This window comes from Dasypus novemcinctus, chromosome 10 (assembly GCF_030445035.2).
Source record: "Dasypus novemcinctus isolate mDasNov1 chromosome 10, mDasNov1.1.hap2, whole genome shotgun sequence".
Classification (NCBI taxonomy): Eukaryota; Metazoa; Chordata; class Mammalia; order Cingulata; family Dasypodidae; genus Dasypus; species Dasypus novemcinctus.
In genome coordinates, this window is record NC_080682.1 from 24,020,633 (window position 1) to 24,033,243 (window position 12,611).

The 12,611-nt window shown below is 37.2% G+C and overlaps 1 pseudogene; it reads left to right on the forward strand.

The window, feature by feature from the left end:
* The window catches only part of LOC111760104 (checkpoint protein HUS1 pseudogene), a 38,100-nt pseudogene extending 28,899 nt beyond the window's left edge, over nt 1-9,201 (forward strand).
* Nucleotides 9,202-12,611: the final 3,410 nt, after the last annotated feature.

Genomic DNA, 12,611 nt, shown 5'->3' on the forward strand with positions numbered 1-12,611 from the left:
CAACCTCCATGAGTCTCTGGGTCTAAGATGTGTCTCTTGTAGGCAGCATATAGATGGGTCGTATTTCCTTATCCAGTGTCCCAGTCTGAATCTTTTGATAGGTGAGTTTAATCCGTTGACATTCAGTGTTATTACGTTTAGAGAGTTATTTATGGTAGCCATATTTTGGTTGGATTTGTGTTTGTTATATTTTGTTTGTATTATTTTATTTTCCCCTTCTATTTTTGTCTTTCTTGTTGCTTTTACACTCTCCTCCATCTCTGACTGTCCTGTTTTTTCCTTTCTTCCTGCAGAATTCCCTTAAGAATTTCTTGAAGGGGAGGTTTCTTGTTGATATACTCTTTCAGTTTCTGTTTATCTGTGAATATTTTGAACTCTCCATCATTTTTGAATGCTAGTTTAGCTGGATAGAGTATTCTTGGTTGGAAATTTTTTTCCTTTAGTACCTTGACTATATCATACCACTGCCTTCTTGCCTCCATAGTTTCAGATGAGAAATCAGCACTTAATCTTATGGAGTTTCCCTTGTATGTGATGGTTTTCTTTTCTCTTGCTGCTTTTAGAATTTTTTCTTTGTCTTGAGCATTGGATAATTTGACAAGTATATGTCTTGGGGTGGGCCTGTTGGGGTTTATGACCAGTGGAGTGCGCTGTGCTTCTTGGATATGTACATCTGTCTCTTTCAGTAGATTTGGGAAGTTTTCATTCATTATTTCCTGCAACACTCCTTCTGACCCCTTTCCCTTCTCTTCTCCTTCTGGAATGCCTATAATACGTATGTTTGAGCGTTTTGCGTTATCATTCAGGTCCCTAAGTCCTATCTGGATTTTTTCTACCTTTTTATTGACCACTTCTACTATCTGTTTGATTTCCAATGCACTGTCTTCCACATCACTAATTCTCTGCTCTGCCTCTTCTAGTCTGCTGATATTTGCTGCAAGTGTATTTTTGATTTCTTGAATTGTGGTGTTCATTTCCATCATATCTGTTATTTTTTTGCACATGTCTGCAATTTCCTCTCCAAGTGTTGTCTTCACGCTGTTAACCTCTTTCATTACTTCATCAAATTTGTCAGTGATAAATGTTCTGAGATCTTTCATTGCTTGTGCGAAGTCCTGCCCCCCTTCCTGATTTTCAGTTTGTTGATTGGATTCAGCCATGTTTTCCTGATTACTGGTTTGGTTTGTAGATTTTTGTTGCTGTCTTGTCAACATTTTTTCTTTGACGGGTTTAATCAGTTCTTTAGCTTCTTTGTCTAGTCTTGGAGATTAATTAGCTGTTGTTTTTGCGTAAGTGTTATATCTTCTCTTTGTCACTTTGTTCTTCTTATTCCAATTTCTTATTGCTAGTTAAGCTCACTTTAAAGGAAAGTATTAGTGCTGGGGAAAGTCAATTGTGTAAGGAAGGAGAAAGTGTGAAGTAGTATTGGTGATATATGTTTACAAAGCAACAATATGAGTTCTGGGAGGATGGAGGTTAGATCATGTAAATTGTGTAGATTTATAGTAGTAGGAAAGTACCTATAATGAGGTAGATGACTGAATATGGGAGGAATGTGGTACGTACTAAGAGGCTATTGTTTTCGTGAGAGAGGGAAAGAGAAAAGAAAGGTAATAGTTTCAGGGACGAATACCAGATGGAAAACTAAACAAAGGTATTAGAAATTAAGAGTTAGACACTTTGTGGATCAAAGAAAGGGAGATGGAATATAGGAGAGATAGCAGATGGTGGAGGATATCAAGTTGTAGGGGAAAGGGGATAGTGTAGATAGGCTAAATCTATTCACAGAGAAATGAGGCAGTGGAGGGTGAGGAAACCCAGCAAATGTGAGGTATTTCCTGTAGGACCTATTGTATTGTTAAGGTAAAATAGTATAAGAAGAATATTGGGGACAAGGAAGAGAGGATTGAAAAAAAAAAAAGAACAACAAGAACAACAACAACAACAAAAAATTAAAAAATAAAAAATAAAAAAACAAACAAAAAAAAACCCAAAGAACAGAAACCCCGCCGCCAGGCTCGGCTGGGCTCAGCTGGGCTCCGGTCCCCCGCCCGCCGCCCGGCGCGGCTCGGCTGGGCTCGGCTGGGCTCGGCCGGGCTCGGCCGGGCTCGGCCTTCCCGCCCGCCGCTCGGCGCGGTGCAGTGCAGCTCGGCTCTCCCGCTCGCCGTGGCGTGGCTGGGCTCGGCCGAGCTCAGCCGGGCTCTGCCCCTCCGCCTGCCGCGGCTCAGCCGGGCTCGGCCGGACTCGGCTACCCTGGCCGCCGCCCGCCGGGTCTCCGCGCGGTGCTAGCTGCCTCGGCTCCACCTACCCAAGGAGGGAATCCTCCACACGTAGCTGGGATCTCCGTGTATATTTCACAGATGGATCCTCTCTGTTACCTTCCCTCCAAATCGATGTCCAGACACCTCCGGACCAGGAAAAATCCCGAAACAGCCGGTCCCAAAGAGTCTCCGATGCCTCCCAGCCGATTCCCCCCAGGAGCTAGTAACCGGGAAGTTCACTCCGCCGCCATCTTGCCTCCCCCTCCTGAAAAGTCCCAATTTATATCTTATAGACCAGTCCTTTCCGTTACCTTCCCACCAAATCGATGTCCAGACACTTCCTGCCCTGAAAAAATCCTGAAAAAGCCTGGTCCCGGAGAACCTCCAGCGGTGCCCAGCTGCCTCTTCCCAGGAGAGACGGCAAGGCAAGCTCACTCAGCCACCATCTTGCCGGAAGTCATGATTTTACTTCTAAAAGAGAGGTTTAACTTTATTTTAATCTTTCAAATATCATTTAAGAAAATGATAAAATATAATTCTAAACAAAAGTAAATAAATTAAGAAAATACAAATTACTTGAATGCTAAAAAATGTATTTAGTGCACATTGCTTAAATTTAAATAAAAATAATCAAATATTTGTAAAATGAAGAAAAAAGGAACTTTTAGAAACCTACCTGGGTAAATTTTAAGGGAGGTCTCAAAATTGGGGTTATTACTGATTTTTAGTTTTACAACTTTTCTTTATTAAAATCTGCATAACCAATAAGCCAAGAATTTACCTCAAGATAACAAATTTATAGAAATTATGAGAAAGGAAACATTTTTAAGCATACCAGAATTAAACAAAGTAATATATTGATATATCACAGGATGGTAAGGTTTTTAAATGATTAACTGGAAGACACAAAAAGTGATATAAGAGCATGCAGATATTTAACATCATTAATTACAAAACTTCAGGTCTTAAAGCATGGAAAAATGAGATTCTTAATTCTGTTCATGAACCAAGAAAATATTTTTTATTTTCCTAATCTGCTCAAGCAAGTACTATAGAATGTGTGGATATACACAATGATAATTTATTAGATTGTCATTTTGAAGCTAAAAGAAAGTCTGAAACAAGGCATCAGCAAAGCATCATTGAGGTTATGCTCCCCCAGGACTGTGCATTCCAAGGCTAATGGCCAGTGATTCTTGGAACTTAGTTTCAGTGTACATGGAAGCACCTTGTGGTCTTTCTCTTCTCTTTCAATTTCCCTTGATATTTGATTTCTAGTTTTTGTGTCTGAGGCTTTCTCTCCCTTTTAGTGAATTTCAATGTCTTATATAGGATTCTTGTGATAGGATGGAGACCCATCACTATTGAGGTGTACTAAATTTTAATTTAAGTAACCACATCAAAAAAGTCCTACTTACAAGAGTTCGCACCAAAGGAATAGATTAAATTTGAGGAACATGCTTTTCTGGGGTACATAGAGTTGCAAACCACCAAAATATTCAACTTTCAAAGGAAGTACTAAATAATGTAATGATGAGTAGAATCCGAAAGTTGCAAAAGAGCAATAGAAAATGATAAAAACTTGCTTTTATATATGTAATACATATATACACATACATAGAAAACCATAAAAAAACTATAAAAAATGATTGATATTATTTTCTTTAATAATTTAAAATATTTTCCAGTTTTTCTTCAGTGTTCACATATATTTTTTCTATAACTCAATTGTATCACACTATTTTAATTTTGCTCTAAGAACAAATATTGAAGTGCTGTTTTCCTTTTTAGATTTGTTTGTTAATGAATAAGATTAGCCAAAAAAGCATTTATTTTTTTCTTTTTCCTTTTGAAGATTTATTTTTTATTTATTTCTCTCCCCTTCCCTCCCCTCTCCCCTCCCCCGCCCGCCCCGAGTTGTCTGCTCTCTGTGTCCATTTGCTGTGTGTTCTTCTGTGACCACTTCTATCCTTATCAGGTGCACCGGGAATCCGTGTTTCTTTTTGTTGCATCAACTTGTTGTGTCAGCTCTCCATGTGTGCGGTGCCATTCTTGGACAGGCTGCACTTTCTTTCGCGCTGGGTGGCTCTCCTTACTGGGTGCACTCCTTGCGCGTGGGACTCCCCTACATGGGGGACAACTCTGCGTGGCACGGCACTCCTTGCGCTCATCAGCACTGCACATGGGCCAGCTCCACACAGGTCAAGGAGGCCCAGGGTTTGAACCATGGACCTCCCATGTGGTAGGTGGATGCCCTATCCATTGGGCCAAGTCCGCTTCCCCAAAAAACATTTATAAACCACCAGTAAACATTTTCATTACAAAAACTATTGTATATTCAATTTTTTGCAAAACCAAGTATTCTGATGATAGTGGCCAAAATTTATTAGTACTACATAAATTCTTTCCATATACCATCAGATTTAATTTTGATAATAACTCTATGGATTTAGAATTATTATTTTTCTTTCACAACTGAGAAACCACATTTAAACTTTCAATGATTTACTAGGGGATATACATCTAAAAATCTGGCAATCTGGCCTCTAAATGCTAGATGGTTCAGTCTAAAACAGCACTCTGTGACTATGCTATATTTCTTATCTACAAAATAAATGAAATGACTTCTGAAAGTGCTCTACATAAAAATTTCTCTGAAATTGGAACTGTCATGGGGATTTCTATGATATATTTTGAAAGACAGTGTCAAATGCTTTCACATTAGTTACCCTGAAATACACATATATTTAAACCACAGGCTTAACACATATTTTATAAGTTCCAATTACAATGTAGATTTTCTAAAATATATTCTTGGAAATGTTGCTGATCATAGCCGGTGAAATAGAAGATGGCTCAGCAGAAATTCACACTAATTAAAAGATGCTAGTGTATTTAGAAAGTTACAAATTAAATACCCAAAAAGGCATGAAAGGAAAGATGCATATAAATGTTCAGCATTACTGACATTTTGTGTGCCTGGAGCCCTCTCTCTTCTGCCTGACTCTAATGAGAGCATTTTTTACTTCTTTGTTTCTAAGGCTATAAATGAATGGATTCAGCATGGGGAATCACCATAGTATAAAACACAGAGGCCACTTGATCTTTTCCCAAGGAGTAGGAATTCTTCGGTTTTAAATAAGTAAAACTCATGGTACTGTAAAGGATGGTGACTCCCAGGAGGTAGGAGGCACAAGCAGAGAAGGCCTTGTGCTTTCCTGAAGTGGAATTAATTTTCAGAATAGTAGACAGAATGGACACATAGGACACGGTAATTGTGATAAGAGACACAGATACATTGGAGCCAGCAAAAATGAACATCATAATTTCAGTGTCATAAGTGTCAGTGCAGGACAGAGCTAAAATTGGGGTTATATCACAGAAAAAGTGATAAATTACTTTGGATTTACAAAAATGCAAACTGTTTATGCAAAGAACATTGACAAAGGATTCAGTAAAACCAGTCATGTAGGAACCAGTGACCAGGACATTACAGGGTTTCTTGGACGTAACAACTGGGTAATGAGGAGGATCGCAGATAGCTACATGGCAGTCATAGGCCATTGAAGAAAGGAAGAAAAATTCAGTGGCCCCCAAGAAGACAAAAAAGTACATCTGGGTGAAGCAGCCCATAAATGATATATACTTGTCAGAAGTCAATAAATTTTCTAAGGTTTTAGGTGTGATGACAGTTGAATAACTTAGGTCAAGGAATGACAGGTGACTGAGGAAAAAGTACATGGGGTGTAAAGCTGGAGATCTAGGCAAATTATCAATATCATCCCCGCATTCCCTAGCACAGTATCAGATATATCAGGAGAAATAGTAAAAAGAGGACACGCTGGATCTCCTCAGAGTCTGTCAATCCCATAAGGATGAAGTCAGGCACATTTGTACTATTCCCACTTCCCATAATGTTCAACTGTTGCCAATTGTTGAGAAATCAAAAGTGACACTCACCCTGAATGACTTTGCTTCATGTATGATCTGGAATTTTAAAAAATTAGTAATTATGAAAATTCGTAATAAGGAGAAACTCTCAAAATATTCTGAAAAAACAATAGTTTGATTGCCTAACATAAATTAGGTATAAATCATTCTTATATAATAGTGATATTATATAACAGAAACATATATATTTCATTATTAAATTGGACTTAAACAGTTAAAATATTTTACTTTATTAACATATTCATTAAGATAAAAATATTACACCATAAATTTCACTACTGTACCCATTTATAGATGGTAAATGGGCATAGAAAGTTAATTATTCAGAGAAAAATTAATTAAATTTAGGCTCTGCTCTGTGATTCTAACAAGATTGTGTCCAGAGATCACCTGTTACGTTGAGGATTACTTAAAATACAGCATTTGGTCATCCCTGGGACCATTTTCAAAGGAGAGTGCTTGGCATTATTCCAAGAATATAAGTTCAAGGAATAATGCATCCAGGTAGGTTGTAACAGAGTGTTTGCCTTGCCCTTAGAAGCCACATGATATTGAGCATCATTTCCTGGTATTCTTTTGTGAGTCTCTATTTTACAACTGTTTAAAAAAGAAGGCATATCTAGAGAAATACATGAACTGTGGCTGAAAGGCCAGAATGTTAACCACCAGAGATGCAACAGTACATTTTCCACCATGTAATATTTTTATATTTAAAAGTTTGAATGTATCATAGAGAATAAACATTATTCCTTAACTATTGGAGAAACAACAAAATTCAAAGAAGGAAATGAAAATCATTCATAGACGTTGCTCATCTTTTGATGTTTTTTCCACCAATAATTTCCTTTGTGTACCTATTTTTATGAATACTTGATTCACATAATTTTACTGTGCCATTTTTTGGTCACATATTGAATTTCTTATTAAATATTTATAATTCACCTTTACTACTGTTTAAACAATTTAATGAAGTTTTCATTGGTTTCTTATCCATAACTAATTTCTTTCTATGAGTGTACACCAGCCATGAATGGGTATTTTTGTACCATGACAGATTAAGATTTTCTCCTGTCAGTTTTTCCAGTGTTGCCTAATTCACCTACACAGAAGACATTTTGCTGTATTCAGCCACAACAGTGTTTTTGCAACTTGTTTCATTATTTTATTTTCCTGTATTTTATTATATTAAAAGAACAATAAGATGAGAACGAAAAAAATCAGTGCTGAGTTGACTAAAGATATGATAACATCTTTAATGCCCAACAGCTCACTGAAATGCTTTTTTTATGAGTCTTGTATTAATTAATGATACCAAAATCAAATTCCAGGAAGATTTATAAGCAATTTTTATGAAAAAAAATCTGTTCACATGTCGGGATTTCAGGAGAGAACTTGATGGTATGGATAATGGCATTTACAAAATAATTCGTTACATATTTACTGAACTTTGGGAAGTACAATTCTTCCCTATAAAAAAATCAGTTATTTAGAAAGGCTTATTTAGAGCTAAAAAGACAGCATCAATTTATTTCACAGTAGGTGAACTTGGGGATTTTAAATGAGAGACTGATGAAGATTTTAAATACTAATGCTTCTTCACTTTATAGTTTCAAATTGCCAGGAGCAATTTTTTCTTCCCAACATTGAAGTCAAGTTTTTTTGTCATTAAGTATAATTTCAAATAATATTAGTAAATTTGAAAGTACAATAATTTACCATATTGATTTTATGATGAATTTTTTTTTGCCGTATTTTTTAAATCTTTATTTTTAGAGAAGTTTTAGGTTTATATTTATAGAAATATTACATCGAAAGTACAGGGAGTGACCAGGGCACGACCCGGCCGACCACCCCATCAGCCCCGACGTGACCTCGCAGGCCCTGACTTCCCAGACCTGGAGGCAGGTTTGTCAACCAACTCGCGGGTTCCGAAGGCAGGTGGAGGCAGGGGACTTGAGGACACTGCGTGGGCCTGGAAGGCCAAACGTTCGCATTAGCGCCAAGAAGGCGCCGAAGACAGGCTTGCGTCCCTGACCGGGGAAAAGGCACCTCCATAGCCTGGTACGCTGCTCACGATTATATGGGGAGGAAGAGTTGGAAAGGTGTTAAACCTTTAGTGGTCGAACATCAAATAAGAGCGGCAGAACCCGTGTGAGGGTGCCCCGAGCCTGCGGAAACAAGAACGTCTTCAGTGGATTTCAAATGGAAGATGTCTCGGCACAAAACAATGAAACTTATCTATAGCTGAACTCAGAAAACTTATCTCTAGCCCTGTAAACTGCCCAGAAGACCAGAGCTTTGAAAATCAAGCATCGCTTTCCCTGCCTCACAGTCTTGGTAGAACTGTAACCTGTACAAGCACTAATCGCATTGGGTGCATGATATCCGCATAAAATTATTCTGAGGAAACTGTGGGAGGAGTTACAAGAACCTACAACCCCAGACTCTGATGTTGGTGTTTACTTACCAGTGGTGAAGACTATGGAGAGTGTTTGGAGAAGATGAAAAACATCAGGGATGACCTTGTCCACGTGTTTTCTCTGCTGTGAGAGGATCTTTTCTTTTGGGGATTTTGGCCATTTCTGAGTTCCTGGCTCTCAGGAATTGCCTTCTCTCTAGGTCTCGATGCCATAGAGATTATTGAAGCAAACCTAAATTTGTGTACTGAACTTGAAAGTAGAAACTGAATTAGTGTGGTTGCCACTCATTTTAAAGACCTTGGAAATCCTCCATTAGCCTCTGAAAATGCCTCTCCAGATAGAAATTCAGATCAAATGACTGATGTGCACATAAATATTAGGACGCTCCTGGAACTTCTTGCTGGATGACAAGTAAATCCCACAAAGGCCCAGTGCCTTTGGACAGGATTGTCCATTTTGATTTGCTTCACGAAAATGTTTTCCTCCAGTATTTAATTCCAGCATGGTCAAAGCACCACCTTACTAGAATTTGGAAGCTAAGGACCTTTGTTGAATTGAAAGAGAAATAGGTTCATGAGTCTAAGTCACCTCTCTATGTCCTTTGAGTAGCAGGAGTCACACACACTAATTTCTTCCTATATAATATTTTAAATAGAAATTGAATTACTAAAACAGTTGGTTAAACAATATTACTTCCTTTTCTCACATTTATTAGTTTTTTTGTTTTTTGTTTTGCTTTTAATATACTGACAAAAGTTAGGCCTTCTTTATGCAGACTTTAAATTTCAGTTTCTCATTGTAGAAGTTGTTCAGATCTCATGTATTTAGAATGGATGAGTTAATTTATGTTTAGAGAACTTATAAGAGTTTGTGAAGCATGGTTCTGTTTGTTCCATTCAACATGTTGTAGCAGATAATTTTGTTTCTGACAGTGTATTCCCTTCCCTTGCCTGATCTTGTAACAAGGATGTTTCTGTCTGTGGACTAGTTACATTAGCCTGGCAGCGCCATTCTGCCACTTGTCTTTCACTCTGGGATCAGCTTTGGTCTTAGGTTATAATTCCTTGTGATGGTTGTTTTCCCTGTGTTTTACATTTGTAAATCTGGAAATAATAGCAATGCATTTTTCTTTAGAGACACTGCTTAGCAGAGGTGAAATTTTTTTTTTTCTAAATTAACATCTGCATTAACACCAAAATCATATTTCTGTTTATTTATCAGTGCTGGTTCAGGTACTGATAAATATGCTTTGTCATTCTCCCTCATGTATGCTCTAACATATTTCCTATTATAATTAAGTCCTACATGTGCTATAGAGGTGGACCTCATAAATGTTATTTTAGCTTCACTTTACAAAGTTGAGGCTCAAAGGAAAGAATTTACTTGGGATATAGTGCAAAAACTGGGTCAGCAAAAATGAAAAAAAAATTGTATGACTTGTTCATCTTATTTGGTAAAAATAATGTTTCTCCCAATGTTTAATAATTTTAGTTTAAATAGGGTGCAGTATTTGATTAAATTAACATTTTTTAAATGAGAGCATATAATTTTATTTATTTAAAGCCCCTTGCCCTCTTTGATCTGTAACAAAATTTATTGCAGCTGCAGATATAAAACTTAAAAATCATGTTAGAAAATAAAATGACATTGAAAAATAGTTTTATAAAACTTATATTTCCTGTTAAAAATCTTTAGGGAATTTCCAATCCATAAATTGAGTATTTCTGATGATTTACATGATGATTTTGGATGTATAAAAAATGTATTGGTTTTCCTAAAACGTAATAGTAAAGGAACATATTTCCTCCTCTGCATTCCACCAAGTTCCCCTTTTCTAATCTTTCTTAGGAATTAAGCATGTACACCTCTGTTTCTATTATTAGAATGTTAGATATCATGTGACTGCGCCGCTCTGGACCAGAACATTAGAGGTATTCATGTGCAAATTATGCAGTGTAGCTGCTTTCCCCCCCCCCCCCCCCCCCCCAGATTAGATTGAGAAATTTATCCAGGGTTACATAGTGGCAGGGATAGGTTTAGAATAAATAAATAAATAAATCTTTAAAAAAAATAAATAGAATCTAGCAATTCTGACTGAAATATATAACACTTTCCAGCACAATATCCTGTGCCAGTGACCCTCATTAATCTTTTGAATGAGCAATGAATAATAGATTTCAAAGTTGACATTCACCAATTATTTTATGAATTGGAAAATAGTATCTCATATTTTAAATCTGCTACAGTAAAGATTTAAATGCAACTGTTAACTGTCATGAAACCAGCTCTTTAGAGAATTTGTCATCAGTCCAGACCTGATTTTGATGATTTTATATCTCTCAAGATATTCTCTCTGAATGGAGTCTGGCTATTTAAAAGAGCCTTATATGGGAGTCAAGGAGCTTGAATTAACTTGCCTTGGAGTGTTAGCAAGCGTTTTACCTCTCTGCATTTTAGCCACCTGTAAAATGAGAATGTTTCTTACCTCCTATAGTGGAGGGAGCAGATAAAAAACTGCAGACTTAAGGAAATGCACAGTGCCATTTTACTGAACAATATACCAAAGTAAAATTGTGCTAGGTCTAAGAGTAGCAATTTATTTCATTTAGAGGAACAGATAAAATTTGAAAAATTAACTTATTTCAAGACTAACATTCTCAAAGTGTTTATTATTTTTAGTTAATTTTTTAAAAGAAGGTTTAGATTACATAAATACTACATAAAAACTTTAAGGGATTCTGATAAACCCCACTCCTTCCTTCTCCCACGCTTTTCCATATTATAACATCCTTCATCAGTGTGGTACATTTGTTACATTGTTGTAGAATTTGAGAGAGGTTCAATTATTTGTGTATAGAGAGGCCAGGACTCAGGAATGATTTTGAGAAGGAAAAATGGTTTATTGACAGTTGGCGGGACTCGGGAGCTTTCTGTTTCAATCCTGAGCCCCGAACAAGACTTTCGAGTTTCTTTTATACAGAGAGGAAAGGTTAAATGGTCCCTTTGTTTCAGTTCTCAATAGGCTTGAATTAACACATATCTTCCACATCCTAGGTAAGCTTTTAGCATGAACTTCATACATTCTAGATAAGCTTTTAGCCCGTTTGGTTTGCATTTTCCCTGAATATTTAAAGTTTATAGACTTTGCATTGTTAAACTGTTTCCTGGGACTGGAGTCGTTGCCATAGTCACCAAGGGCAGGACTGCAGCCTCTTACCTTTCCACACCCACAAGTTAGGACACACAGCTTATGTTAAGGTTATCTCTGAGGAGACAAAGAGCCTCCCACCCATAGCCCACATCAACATTAATGAACCCATATTGAAGCACTGTTACTATGGACTACAATTTACATTATAGTTTACACTCTGTCCTCGATAGTTTTGTAAGTTATGACAAAATATACAATGGCCTCTACCTGTCACTGCAATGTCATGAAGGACAAGTCCAATGTCCTGAAAATGTCCTGATATTACACCAATTCTTCCCTCTTCCATTCTTTAGAATCTCTGGTGGCCACACCCTTTATATCACTGATAAGAGTTCTTTCATTGGTAGAATAATAGTAAGTCTATGTTAGAATACTAGTAAGTCTAGTCCATCGTTCATTCCCCATTCTGGAGGATTTTAGGATGGTGATCAAGATAGGGATGCCCACTGTGTTTCTAATTAAGAGGGAGCTTAGATCCCAAGGGGCAGATAGTTGGAACTATCTTGATTACAGTTGCAGACACTGTTTGTTCCTTGGGATGGGTGTTGTCCATCATCATTTCCTTGTCAGATGTCCTGGGTAAGTCCAATGAACTGAAGAGTAGGTGTTGCAATTCCGCTGAAATTCAGGGCTCAACTAGCACATGGACAGACAAATGATTTAAGTCTCTGTGACATACATTTAACAAGTATAGTGCTAATAATAGGTTCAGAAAAAGGGGCAGAAGAGTCATGCATAGGGAACTTATAAATGAGTCTCACACTGTTA